The sequence below is a fragment of the Palaemon carinicauda genome, chromosome 16 (assembly GCF_036898095.1).
Source record: "Palaemon carinicauda isolate YSFRI2023 chromosome 16, ASM3689809v2, whole genome shotgun sequence".
Taxonomy (NCBI): Eukaryota; Metazoa; Arthropoda; class Malacostraca; order Decapoda; family Palaemonidae; genus Palaemon; species Palaemon carinicauda.
The window spans coordinates 11,129,075-11,143,196 of NC_090740.1; the positions used below are offsets into that span (position 1 = coordinate 11,129,075).

At 40.6% G+C, this 14,122-nt stretch overlaps 1 long non-coding RNA gene across 1 annotated transcript in view; it reads right to left on the minus strand.

The window, feature by feature from the left end:
• Window positions 1-384: 384 nt before the first annotated feature.
• LOC137655652 (uncharacterized) overlaps window positions 385-14,122 on the minus strand; it is a 35,605-nt gene continuing 21,867 nt past the window's right edge. Inside the window, exon 3 of the long non-coding RNA XR_011046845.1 lies at window positions 385-2,188. This is a non-coding gene — a long non-coding RNA (uncharacterized lncRNA). The remainder of the gene's footprint in view (window positions 2,189-14,122) is intronic.

Below are 14,122 nucleotides of genomic sequence, written 5' to 3' on the forward strand. Positions count from 1 at the left end.
TGAAATAATAATTAAATATTGATATTTTGGGAAAATTATTAATTCAACTAAAGTTACTAAGACATTGGATATAAAGTTTTGAGATTAAGTTTACATACACAATGGAAAAAAATAAGTTCCAACCCAATCTAATATTAATGTACTTCGAAACAAGAATATTTTTTTATTATTGTGGATATAACCGTGTGTGTGTGTGTGTGTGTGTGTGTGTGTGTGTGTGTGTGTGTGTGTGTGTGTGTGTGTGTGTGTGTGTGTGTGTGTGTGTGTGTGTGTGTGTGTGTGTGTGTGAGAGAGAGAGAGAGAGAGAGAGAGAGAGAGAGAGAGAGAGAGAGAGAGAGAGAGAGAGAGAGAGAGAGAGAGAGAGAGAGAGAGAGGGGGGGGGGGCAATATTATACAAGACCTTGATTACATAGAATCCCTTTATAAATATTCAAAACGTTTCTATTCCTGACTTTCCTTGCTCCCGTTACACAAAATAAATGGTTTAGTTGCTGGCACCATATGTAAACCTATCTAGGTGTAAAAAGCATACCGAGTTCTCCTCTAGTTGAAGGGAAATATATGAAAAATGATTCTAGTACTGGGGCTTAAATAACATTTTCAGTTAAGCAGAATATCGGTCATTACTGCAAGAGGGAAGGAAATGAGCCTTATTTTGAAACAAAATAAAAAATCATCAATAAGTGTTTTTACTTCTCTCGTATATTTAAAATACCATTACCTATACATAATTTGATTACTAGATTATCATCATAAGCTATCCTTTTCCACCCTCACCACAAGGAAAAAAAGGGATTGAACAGAACTGGCGAGACTTAGCTAATTAAGAGAGACTTTCTGTCCAATAGCTACTATCTCAAGTATATCTGCCTATACCTTTTAAGAGAACACAGACCTACAGCAGATTAGACGTGCAGAAGACAATTCAATGACAGTTGCTAATAACTGGATGAAACAGTCTGAAATGACAGATGAAATGAAAGAGACAGACAAAAGATGAAGCGAGTCAAGAAAACTAGTTGATGGTGATATCCACATGCAGTTAAAATACTTTAGAATGAATTGGAATCAATTGCTAAAACTGATTACTTGTTTACAGTACACAATTCTAAAAATATGATATGATCTAGATGTTAAAAGGCTCAGAGGAAGTTGACATTTGATTTAAAAACTGTTAATGAAAACTTGAAACATGAGCAGCAAATTTCTAAGGAAGAAGTCCTTCCTCATTTATATTTGTTTGCTTAATTGGTTGCCAATGTTATCTTAACTTTTTTTAATATTTACAATACAGAACACAATAATCAATTTAACATTACAGTAAAGTAGCAACAATAATTTTGGCTAATTATATCAGGAGGGAATAGGAATCCATTAATACTCGTATATGCCAATAAGTTTGCAGACAACTAAATGAATGGTTGTGGTTATATAATATCAAATAATAATTATGAAATTGCAATCTGAATCTTAATTAGAAAGTCAAAGCAGCTAATAAATGTAAATCTGGACCAAATTTTCAAGTTAAATTTTGACAGTTTAGAATTTACTGGAAAAAAATGGCATTAAATGTATTTTTTGACAGAAAGATACCTAGATTTAAAAGCTAACTACAATTAGCTTTATATGTGCTGACTTTGTAAAGATTAAGATATAATAAATCCTACTACTGTACACTTAGTAAAATTCAAGTTTTGATTGATTAAATTCCATTTCCAAAGAAAAAGACTGATAAAATTGAAATAATTGGGTAAAATAGTTGTGAAAATTTATATTACTTATTTATTGTAACTTAATTCATTTTTCAGTCTTCAGTTGGTGATAGTTATTGAACCCACGTGATGTAAATAGAGTGACCATTGTAACACAAACCCTAAGATATACTCGTCGTACTGTAATGATATTTTTCATAAGGGTATTTCAATACTGCAGACAAGTTTGATGATAGAGTGGCCGCTTTGGCTGAGATGATTTGGTTCTCCTTTTGAGATTAGAAATTCATTAAAACGAATATTTTTCTCTTCTTGGAATTGTCTGGAGATTTTTCTGTAGTTAATTCTAGATTATTCACTGCTGATCTTCATCTTGATGTTATTAAGGATGTCTCACTATTCTCAGTACAGTTTAATTTCCTGCTTTAAGCAGCAGGCTATAAATAAGTATTTCATTTTCTTTTGATGATTTTAGTCTGAAAAATAGATGATGTTAATTGCACTGATATAATAATATTATTGGAACATTTTACTGTGCACTTTAATATCAAGACTATTTTAAGTGAAGTATTCTGCATGATGAACTACAAAGAATATGCAGTATTCTAATGTAATACATATAAAAGAGAATAAAAAACTACAATGGTAATTAAATTTACAATAGCAAAGTAATCTGGTAAAGTGGAAACTATTACCTCCCAATTCCCAACAAGGAAATATTCACTACAATGATCGAACAACTGGCTTCTGGTTATTTCCAAACTAACAGGAGCTTCCCTATTCCTTTAGTTTTTTCAAAAGATACTCAATAAAAAATAATAATTCCCTCAATAAAACATTCTATCTTACACCACAGAAGATACCTAGTCAAACGATACTCGAAGAAATATTTATAAAGCAAGGTATAAAAATTCTGAGCAAAAATGACATGGTAACAGTTTTAGTAGAATATTATTTAGTGTACTCATACAAAAGTATAGTATTGCCCAAATGAATACTTATTGTGGTGTTTTCAATCTCCACAGAAAAAGACCTGTAACTTCCTAAATTTCTCAAGCAAATGTATCATTCTAGTAATAGAAATGGCATAATAAATTTTCATTGCATATTGTATGGATCCTCCATAAACTAACTCCAACAAAATAGAAATGTCTGATGATAATGATTGACCAACGGACCTTATCCATGCTTATCTATTAATCACATAATCCTGCCTTTATCCCCCTTTGTCTGTCCTATTCTACCTTTGTCCCTTGACTGACCTATCATTGTTTAATCAAATTATTAATTTTATTTTACATAAACTAACAAACTAATTATTGATTTGACTTCTATAGTGTTCATATCAACGGAATATGTAGCAAAAGTGGGCATGACTCACAATTGAAAGCTCCTAGATACTAGTCTTCCCTTGTATGAAGTTAAGCTTCATGTTATATACTGTATTTAATAACACAATGGCTTTGGTTAAGTCATCTATCTTACAACCCTGAGAATGAATAAAAATATTATAGAATCATGACTTAGTCTTTTACTTCATTCTTACAGAGAATTGGAAGTGCAGTACAATATATCTTTCACAGATTTGTTTACTGACATTAGGAGGATAAGATGTTTTTTATATAAAGCCATCAGTAAAATAAAGGATTTAATGAAGTATGTGATGTTGCCTGAGTATACAACTAAACTAAATAAATTACCTATAGCAGCAATTACTTTTATATAAAAATTAAACTAAAGTTTTTTAAAGTTAAAATTTCAAATAAAAATGCATGGCCTAACAAATTTATGCAAAAAAAACTACATACTTCTTTTCTTATTGAAAAGTGTAAAGGATTGTCAACAGGTTGGGACAGTTTTCTCTCCCCAAAATCTGAATTCCTTTTTAACTTGGAGATTCAGCGAGTGGAGACCTAACTCGTGAGGATCCAGCGCATGGGGCCTAGCACCACTACTCTCGATACAAAACAGGGCTCTAGCAATAGGTATGCAAACACCTATTTTAGGTAGCCAGGCACCTCCTATACATGCATGCCGATGTTTCTTCCCATAAAAGACAACTATCAGCACTCACAGGAGGATGGTATCACACGCTCTCAAAGTCACATGAACACAACTCCTCTCTGTTGTTGTTCTCCTCCTGGAAGTAGCAGCAAAGGCTCCAGCAAAGAAGCACCAAAGGAGGGAAGAACATTAAGCTTGCCTTCACAGCATTGCACAGGCCACTAAAGACACACTTGCAGAGAAAATTAGGAACTCTAAAGAGACGGGAACTAGGAGATTTCCTTAGCGTCTTCCAAGGATCAGGAAGACATTGAAAAAAGTGGAAAAACAGCAACCTTTCCTGAAAATCATTAAATAAAAGAAAAAGCAAAAAATCTAAACTGTCAGATAAAGTCACTGGGAGTACATCGAAGTTACACTGTCTGCTGGCTAAATAAGCGTGAGCCCAGTGGCCTGTCTGGTGAACGGGGCTTGCCTGCCACCCAACAGTAACTACCACTGAGGTGGTGGTAGTATCAAAATTTATAACACCTGTCTCCAGTTTGTATTGATGCTGTAGGAACAAACATTAGGCTGTGCATGATGAGAATCCATCATTACATGAACACGATGAGGAGTGGCAACGATGTTAGAAGTAAAATTATCACAAGGAAACAGCCTAACTGCCATTGTGGAGTGTTCATAGTTCAGGCAAAGAACAGCAACACTAGATTCTAAAGTAACAAGTTTACCAAATCACACTTTTAACATTAATCCTTTGATGAGAAACGTTTATTGTAGTTTGAAAACATGCGAGTTCTAATTTTATTCATTATGTGAAAACCCAACTAGAGCCATTACCTAGAATCTGAATTAATTCCAATGACTAAAAATCCTAATGCATACAGGAGCAAGCCAGTCATACTTTAACCTATTGACGGGGAAAGGTACTTTATTTCAATGGTAATCCAATCATTCCCTAATACCTCAACTTAATACCTCAACTTAAAAAAAAAATATATTCACATTTTTTACTATACAAACCTGAGTCCTTCAATAGGAGTATGACTTCAGCTTTTTTAATCTACACTTAGTAATTGTTATTGAACCCATGTAATGTAATGGAGTGACCATTGTAACACAACCTTAAGATATATTTGTTGTACTGTAATATTCTACATGAGGGTATTTCAATACTGCAGAAAAATTTGATGATAGAATGACCACTTCCATTGATAAGATTTGGTTCTCCTTTTGAGAACAGAAATTCATAATTATTTTTTCTTCCTTTAGAAATTACCTGGAGATTATTTTGTAGTAAATCCCAGAATTAGAACGAGATGTTGGTAGTTACTGGCAGGTGGCGGGGAATTGCCAACACACAGAGTAGCCACTTTGACCTTCACTCCTTGCAGGGTGGTTGAGGCTTGAAGTGAAACTTAAAGGATTCAGGTTTGTGTAGTTAAGAAAATATAAATTACTTTTATTTGTTCCTATACGAACGCAAACCCTCATGCTTGAAATAGAAGACTTATTCTTAAGAGGGAGGAAGCCTCTATAACCATAGAGGCTAGTTTATGTCAATACATAGTTGATAAGAGGTGCAAGAATGTTGATTCCCACCACCTCCTAACACTTGAAAATAGCTTTTCATGGGTTTAACTAGGTTTTTGTCAGCTGACAGATGGTCAAAGAAGAACCTGCATCCTTGTAAGAATATGATGCCATAATGTATGGCCAATTGGGCGTAATGCATCCATCCTCCCCCTTAAAAGGAGGTTGGAGGAGATACTTCTATAATTGAATTGTATAGAACAGCCGCTCAGGATTGAAGCTCAACCGCAGAAAATAACGGAATAAATGCTGCATCCCAAGAGAGATGAAGGAAGAAAGGAAAGGGACCAGGCACTCTACCTTTAATCCTATACTATCGTCATGATCAGATCTTATGCATAAGTAATTGGAAGGTCTTCATTTGTTCAAAAAGCCAACTAATGACTATGTCATACAAAAAACAAAACTACCTAATGCGAATGATAGCAATGCATGTGCAGTAACCCACAAAGAGATTCTGGTTTGAGAATAAAATGTTTATATTTTAATTAAGTACAGTAATGCGCATGTTATTATGCCCAAACCCCATAGGTCATACAGAGGAAAACGTAAATACATGATAAATTAATTTCTAGCCAATTACATGAACCATATACTTTTCCTATACACTATCTTGTGTTTTATACAATTCTGACCATGACTATTGGAGCAAATTACTCATTTTGTGAGTTTTTGGATCACTATATAAAGGTAATTATGGGGGAACATAGTGGGAAACTGGGGTTTTGGGATAAGGAAATGCACAAACCTAGTGATTTGCAGAAATAATAATGGTCAAGAAATGCAAAATAAATACAAGATAACCAGTTAGAAATATATAGGGTTCATGTAACTGGCTGGAAATTAAAGCATAATTATCTATGATTCACTGTACGTCCTCTAATGGTTTTTGCTCTGTCATGGCTTGCTATGGTCACAAAATGGTATTTTCATTATAAATGATATTTTCATAATAAAATAAATTTTTGAATATACTTACCCGCTGGTTATATAAAAGAGCTGAAGTCCCTGACGCCAGGGCAGAAATTCAAATCTCGCGCTATCGAAGATACGCCAGGTGTACCAACCGCACCCTAGCGGTAGAACAGGTGGAACTACACACCAACTCCAGTTCTTCCATGCCTCATAGCCATACCATAGGTAGTCTCTAGAGGGGAGGAGGGAGGGTGTTAAATTTATATAACCAGCGGGTAAGTATATTCAAAAATTTATTTTATTATGAAAATATAATTTTTAAATATAAAACTTACCCGCTGGTTATATAAAAGAGCTGATTGACACCCCTTGGTGGCGGGTCAGAGACAGCTACATATAGAAAATTCACTTAAGGGTTACATACAATAAACTTAAGCAGTTCTCACCTGATAAGGAAGCTGACAGCAATGATACTCTGCCTCATTTCGTCCGCTATCCTTAAGAGATCCAGTAATCCACTCGGGCTGAAAATCTCTAGGAGCTGTCAAACGGTACAAACACCTATAACATGACAGGACCTCAACCAATACCCTTGTTCCGGGTGCACTCAAGGAACAAATTGACCACCTAGCCAAATCAAAGATTGCGGAAGACTGACGCCCAATCTCCACAAACAACCATAACAAACGAGTTCCAAGAGATAGAAAAGGGGTATTAGGAAAAAAAGGGAACGTAGTGGTAGATCATTCACCTACTATCGCATTAGCCGCTATAAAAGGACCCAACGTAAAAAAGTCCTCATAGCGAGTCTGAACATTCTTCAAATAATGGGATGCAAAAACAGACTTACTTCTCCAAAATGTTGTATCCATCAGACTTTGCAGAGAACGGTTCTGTTTAAAAGCCACTGAAGTCGCTACCGCTCTGACTTCATGTGTCTTGACTTTGAGGAGCCTCTGATCCGACTCATCACACTGAGCATGAGCTTCTCGAATCAACAATCTAACGAAAAAAGACAAGGCATTCTTGGACATGGGCATCGAGGGTTTCCGGACTGCACACCACAGAGCGTCTGAGTTACCTCTCAGATTCTTAGTTCTGTCCACATAAAACCGTAGAGCTCTAACTGGACAGAGAACCCTTTCCAATTCACCGCCAGCCAAATCAGAAAGGTTAGAAATCTCGAAGGATTTGGGCCATGGTCGAGAAGGGTTTTCGTTCTTGGCCAGGAACCCCAGTTGCAAAGAACAAATGGCTTTCCCATTCCGAAAACCAATGTTCTTGCTTAAAGCGTGAACTTCACTAACTCTTTTCGCTGTGGCGAGGGTAACTAGAAAAAGGGTTTTCAATGTTAAGTCCTTAAATGAAGCCGAGTGTAAAGGCTCAAATCTGTCACTCATGAGAAATTTAAGGACAACATCCAAATTCCAGGCGATGGGAGCTGTTTGAATCTTCTTGGTCGTATCAAAAGACCTAAGTAAATCTCGTAGATCTTTATTATCAGAAAGGTCTAGGTTCCTGTGTCGAAAAACCGTCGCCAACATACTCCTGTAACCTTTAATAGTCGATGACGAGAAGTTATGCTTAACTTTAAGGTCCAAGAAAAAATCTGCTATTTGGGAAAGCGATGTACTGGAAGAGGAAATCGCGTTAGTTCTACACCATTCCCTGAACAACTCCCACTTGGACTGATACACCTTGATGGTTGAAGACCTTCTTGCCCTTGCAATTGCCTTGGCTGCCTTCTTCGAAAATCCTCTAGCTCTAGCGAGTTTTTCGATAGTCTGAAGGCAGTCAGACGTAGAGCTCGGAGGTTTTGATGATTTCGGGCCAAGTGAGGTTGTCTGAGAAGATCGGGTCTCATGGGAAGGCTTCTCGGGACATCCACCATCCATTCCAGTACCTCTGGAAACCAGCTCCTTGACGGCCAGAACGGAGCTATCAGTGTCATTCTGGTCTCCTCGTGTGAAACGAACTTCTGAATCACTTTGTAAAGGATCTTGAACGGAGGGAAAGCATAAACCTCCATGTGTGACCAGTTCATCAGAAAAGCGTCTATGTGTAAAGCTTCGGGGTCTGGAACCGGAGAGCAGTAACACTCTAGCCGTTTGGTCTTCGCGGTGGCAAAGAGATCCACGAGAGGTCGACCCCATAACCGCCACAGACTCTTGCAGATGTCCGGGTGCAGAATCTATTCTGTGGAGAGAACCTGACCTTTCCTGCTGAGTCTGTCTGCGCTCACATTGTTGACCCCCTGGATGAACCGCGTCAAAAGAGTCACCTTCCTTTCCTCCGCCCAGATGAGGAGCAGTCTTGCAATCTCAAACAGAGACCAAGAGTGGGTCCCGCCTTGTTTCGCAATATAGGCCAGAGCTGTCGTGCTGTCCGAATTGACTTGGACTACCTTGCCCCTGATCTGCTTTTCGAAGCCGATGAGAGCCAGATGAATAGCTAAAAGCTCTTTTTGATTGATGTGGAGAGAGGTTTGCTCCACCGTCCAAGTCCCCGAAAGTTCCTGCTTCTCTAGAGTGGCTCCCCACCCCGAGTTGGAAGCGTCGCAACACAACACGAGGTTTGGGTTCCTCTGAAGTAAAGACAAGCCTTCTTTCAGTCTGGGCTCGTTGTTCCACCATTGAAGATGAGACTTGATGGAAGTCGAGATGGGAATGCAATCCCTGTCGAGGCTGTCCCCTTTCCTCCAATGGCGGTTGAGATGAAACTGAAGAGGACGCAAGTACAACTTCCCCAGGGTCACGAACTTCTCTAACGACGAGAGAGTCCCCAGAAGACTCATCCAATCTCTGACGGAGCAAAGATCTCTCTTCAGGAACGTTTGTACTTTTAGGAGGGCTGCTTGGATTCTCACCGACGACGGAAAAGCCCGAAAACTCCGACTGTGAATCTCCATCCCCAAATAAAGAATCTCCTGGGATGGAATGAGTTGTGATTTTTCCGAGCTCACCAGGAGACCCAGTTCTCTGGAGAGATCCAAAGTCATCTTGAGGTCCTTCAAACAACAATCGGCTGAGGAGGCTCTTATCAGCCAATCGTCCAGATACAGAGAGGCCCTGATTCCCCTCGAATGCAGCATGCTTGCCACGTTCAGCATGATCATGGTGAACAATAGAGGAGCCGTGCAGAGTCCGAAACAAAGAGCCCTGAACTGAAAGACCTTGTTTCCGTCCATGAACCTCAGATAACGTCTGCAGCTGGGATGAATCGGAAGGTGGAAATAGGCATCCTGAAGATCTAAAGAGACCATCCAATCGTCCTTCCTCACAGCTGCCAGAACTGTTTTCTGAGTCTCCATAGTGAACGTCGAGTTTTGGACGTAACCATTTAGCACACTTACGTCCAGAACCGGTCTCCACCCCCCGGAACTCTTGGGTACTAGAAAAAGGCGGTTGTAAAACCCCGGAGACGTAACATCCTGCACTTCCTCTATTGCTTGTTTCTCTAATAAAAGAGACGTCTGTAGAAGCATGGCTTGTTTCTTGGGACCCTCTCTGTATTTGGGCGAAAGATCCACTGGATCTGTGACTAAAGGAGGATTGGTCAGGAAGGGGATCTTGTAGCCTTCCTTTAACACTTGGACGGACCAAGGGTCCGCTCCATTCCTCTCCCAAGCCTCCCAAAAGTGAGTCAACCTGGCCCCCACTGCTGTCTGAAGGAGAGAGCAGTCAGACTTTACCTCGGCCGGACTTGCCCCCTCTGCCTCTAGGCTTTCTTCCTTCTGGTTTAAAAGAGCCTCTTCCAGAGGGCTTCCCACGAAAGGACTGAGGTCGAAACCCAGAAGAAGATTCCTTAGGTTTACGAGAGGAGAATGACGGAGGCAAAACTTTCCTAGTCGAATGAGTAACTAAGTCATGTGTGGCCTTCTGAGTGAGAGCAGTAGCCACCTCGCCCACCAATTCCTGAGGAAATAATGAATTAGACAAAGGTGCGAAAAGAAGGCCCGTTTTCTGATAGGGAGACACTCCTGCGGAGAGGAAAGAGCACATCGTGGCCCTTTTCTTGAGAATTCCAGCTGTAAACAAGGCAGCAAGTTCGTTGGAGCCATCCCTCACACCTTTGTCCAAGCAGGACATCAAATGAACCAAACCACTAGTGTCCGTTTCCGTCATATCAGAGACCCTCTTACTCAAAGCCCCCAAAGCCCAGTCCAAAAAATTAAAAACTTCGAAGGCCCTGAAAAGACCTTAAAGCAAATGGTCGAACTCTGGAATGGACCACCAAATCTTCGTCTTCCTTAAGGCAAGACGACGAGAAGCATCTACCAAACTTGAAAAATCCCCTTGTGCAGAAGGAAAACTCAAGCCCAACACTTCACCAGTCTCATACCACACACTAGATTTAGAGGCTAACCTAGCGGGAGGAAAGGCAAAGGCCGTCTTACCAAAAGATTTCTTGGAGTCCAACCAAGAACCCATTAACTTCAAGGCCCGCTTAGAGGATCGAGAAAGAACCATCTTGGTGTAAACTGGAACCTTAGTAGCTTTACCTAAGATGAATTCAGAAGGTGAAGAACGAGGAGCCACAGGGGTAAAAGAATCCGGGAAAATTCCAGTTAGAATAAGCATAAACTTGCGAAGGTCCACAGCATGCTGATAATGCTTCTCCTCCTCATTCTCAGAGACTTCCTCAATAGGATTATCCTCATCCGACTTTTCCTCTGGTTCGTCTTCTGGCAGTGCAGCAACAGCCGCAGCCTGAACCCAAGGAACAACGTCTGGATGGGACTGCCTGTCAAGGCTAACATCTGTGTCAATTTGATGGGGAGAAGTAGAAGTAGATTGATGCGAAACACGGACATGTAGACGATCATCCTCAACCAACAACTGTTTAGACCGCTTAGAATCCGACTGCTGTTGAACAGAAGAACGCTTGAAATCAGAAGGTAACTGTTGAAGATCGCCGCGAGGTCGCGTAAAGTCCGAGGACCGTTGCTGCGAACGATCAAAGTAGTCAGGATGTCGCCGCTGTAAACCAATGTTTTGACGCGACGCGTCCAAAAGTTGTTGCCGCGGGCGATCCACTACTTCAAATTGTTGCCGCGTCTCGTCCACTTGTCGACGCCGATGTTCTTCCCCGCGACCAGAAAACGCAAACTGGTCAACCAAAACTCTCTGACGCGACTCATCAAAATCAACCTGGTGTTGAACACTGTGACTGGGAGACCGTCTAAGTGATAACTCGTCAAGACCAGATACCATCGAACGTTTGTGCGATAACTGGTCTGACAACGAACGCCCAGACACAACGCCAACACCTGGTTGATAAGAATCCATCAACGACGAGAGTTGTTCCTTCATAGACAAAAGCGCAGACCATTTCGGATCAACAGAACTCCTAGAAGGAAGATTCGCACCAATGTCACCACGCATTTCGGGGGAAGAAAGCCAATCCGATGGAAGAGGAGGTGCATGAATAGTAACAAGGTCCGAATCGGAAGGAATCATATCCACACGAACACGGTGATCTGAACGTTTGGCCGGAGTGCAAGCGCTGGGAGAACGGAAACGTTCCGGTGAACCCCACGAACTACATCCTGGACGCACAGGCGATTCCCGACGCTGTGAATCAACATGGGTTCGTTTAAGCGGTCTCGACGCTCGCCGCCAGATCTCACTCCCCGACCCTTCATCGGAAGACGGGGATAACGCATGAACCTCACCTTTCCTACGATGAGGGTGAACGACCTGAGCTACGGCAACAGGAACGTTCGAGGGGACGTCTGCACGATTGATGATGCTTCTCGTTCCCTTAAGCCGTTCGACATTACTTCTCCCATGGGTTCGAGAGCTCGAAAGAGGTCTAAGGCTAGGTGAACGACAAGATCGTGCCGACGCACCCTCCGCAACACTAAACACATTATCAACACTTGTCACAACACCGAGAGAGTCACGATTCTTCGGTACCACATCAGACACTCGTGTCGACGCACCCTCCGCAACACTAAACACATTATCAACACTTGTCACAACACCGAGAGAGTCACGATTCTTCGGTACCACATCAGACACTGAAACACTTTCCACAGTTCCGATAGGCTCACGGTTTTTCAATACCTTTAACTCGGAAAAGATAGTATTTCTATCGGCTGCTAAGGACTCAACTTTCTCACCAAGAGACAAAATAGCAGTAAACATGTCCTTCATAGTAGGTTCCTGATCTACCACCACAGGGGAAGGAACAGGATTAGGAACAGGTAAATTAGGTAAGGTTCTATCCACAGATCGGGAAGAACTACGCCTAACTCTATCTCTCTCTAATCTCCTAACATAACGATCGAAAGTAACAAAATCATCATTAGTTAAGGAAAGACACTCATTACACCTATCATCTAATGAACAAAATTTACCCCTACATTTTACACAAATAGAATGAGGATCAATAGATCCATTAGGGAGTCGTGTACGACAACCCTCACTAACACACCTACGCTGAGCAGGGGAGGAGTCGGCCATTTTAAAAGCTAACGTGAGAGACCGACAAGCAAAAAGTAAGGGAAAAAGCAATAAAGAAAATCTCAAACAAAAAGATTTCAAGATAAGAACCAAGGAAAATTAATCAACGATAGCTTAAACTCAAAAAAGAACGTTGTACATCACCAAACAACTTCCCAAGAGAGTAAAAACACGAGAGCGAACTTCTATATGTCAGTCAGCTATGACGGCAGAGAGAAGAACTGGAGTTGATGTGTAGTTCCACCTGTTCTACCGCTAGGGTGCGGTTGGTACACCTGGCGTATCTTCGATAGCGCGAGATTTGAATTTCTGCCCTGGCGTCAGGGACTTCAGCTCTTTTATATAACCAGCGGGTAAGTTTTATATTTAAAAAATAAATTTTTGAACATACTTACCCGGTAGTTATATATATATATATAGGTTACGTCCCTGACATCACGGCAGAAAATTCAAAACTCGCGCCAATCGCCGATTGGATAGCAGGTGTACCACCCCTGCGCCCTTGCGAGGTACCTGGGAACCATTCCAGGAACCCTCATATATTCCATGCAGGTAAGTATGTTCAAAAATTTATTTTATAATGAAAATACCATTTTTAAACATAAGACTTACCCAGTAGTTATATATATAGCTGATCAACACCTTTGGTGGAGGGTTAGAGACAGCTAGTATATCTGGAATTCTGCTTAAGAGTTAATTAAAACAAACTTGAGAGTTTGTACCTGATAAGGAAGCTGATTTCAATGATTCTCCACCTCATTATGTCTGCTAGCCTTATGAGATCCAGCGGTCCTCCCAGGGGGCTGAAGATCTCGTAGGGACTGTCAAACCGGTGTATATACCTCATTATGCCAGAACCTCCTCCAATAACCAGTTCCGGGCACTCTTCAAGGAACAAAATTGACCACCTGACTAAAATCAATGATTGTGGAAGACTGACACAATCTCCACAAACAATCATAAAAACAAAATAAAAGTACCAAGAAGAAAAGTTTATTGGGATTATGAGAACGTAGTGGTGGATCCTTCACCCACTAATGCACTCGCTGCTACGGATGGACCCAGAGTGTAGCAGTCCTCGTAACAAGTCAACACTTTTCAAATAATGTGAAGCGATCACAGTTTTGCTCCACCAAAAGGTTGTGTCCATTATGCTTTGCAACGATCTATTCTGTCTGAATGCTGCTAACGTTGCTACTGCTCTGACTTCAGACCTTTAGAAGTCCAAGATCTGCTTCATTAAAATGTACATGCGCTTCTTTAATCAAGAGCCTGATGAAAAATGACTGCATTTTTTGACATCTGCAACAAGGGCTTTTTGACTGAGCACCATAGAGCCTCAGAATTGCCTCGTAAGTCTTTTGTTCTGTCCAGGTAGCATCTTAAGAGCTCTTATTGGGCATAGGACTCTTTCCAACTCCTCGCCAACTA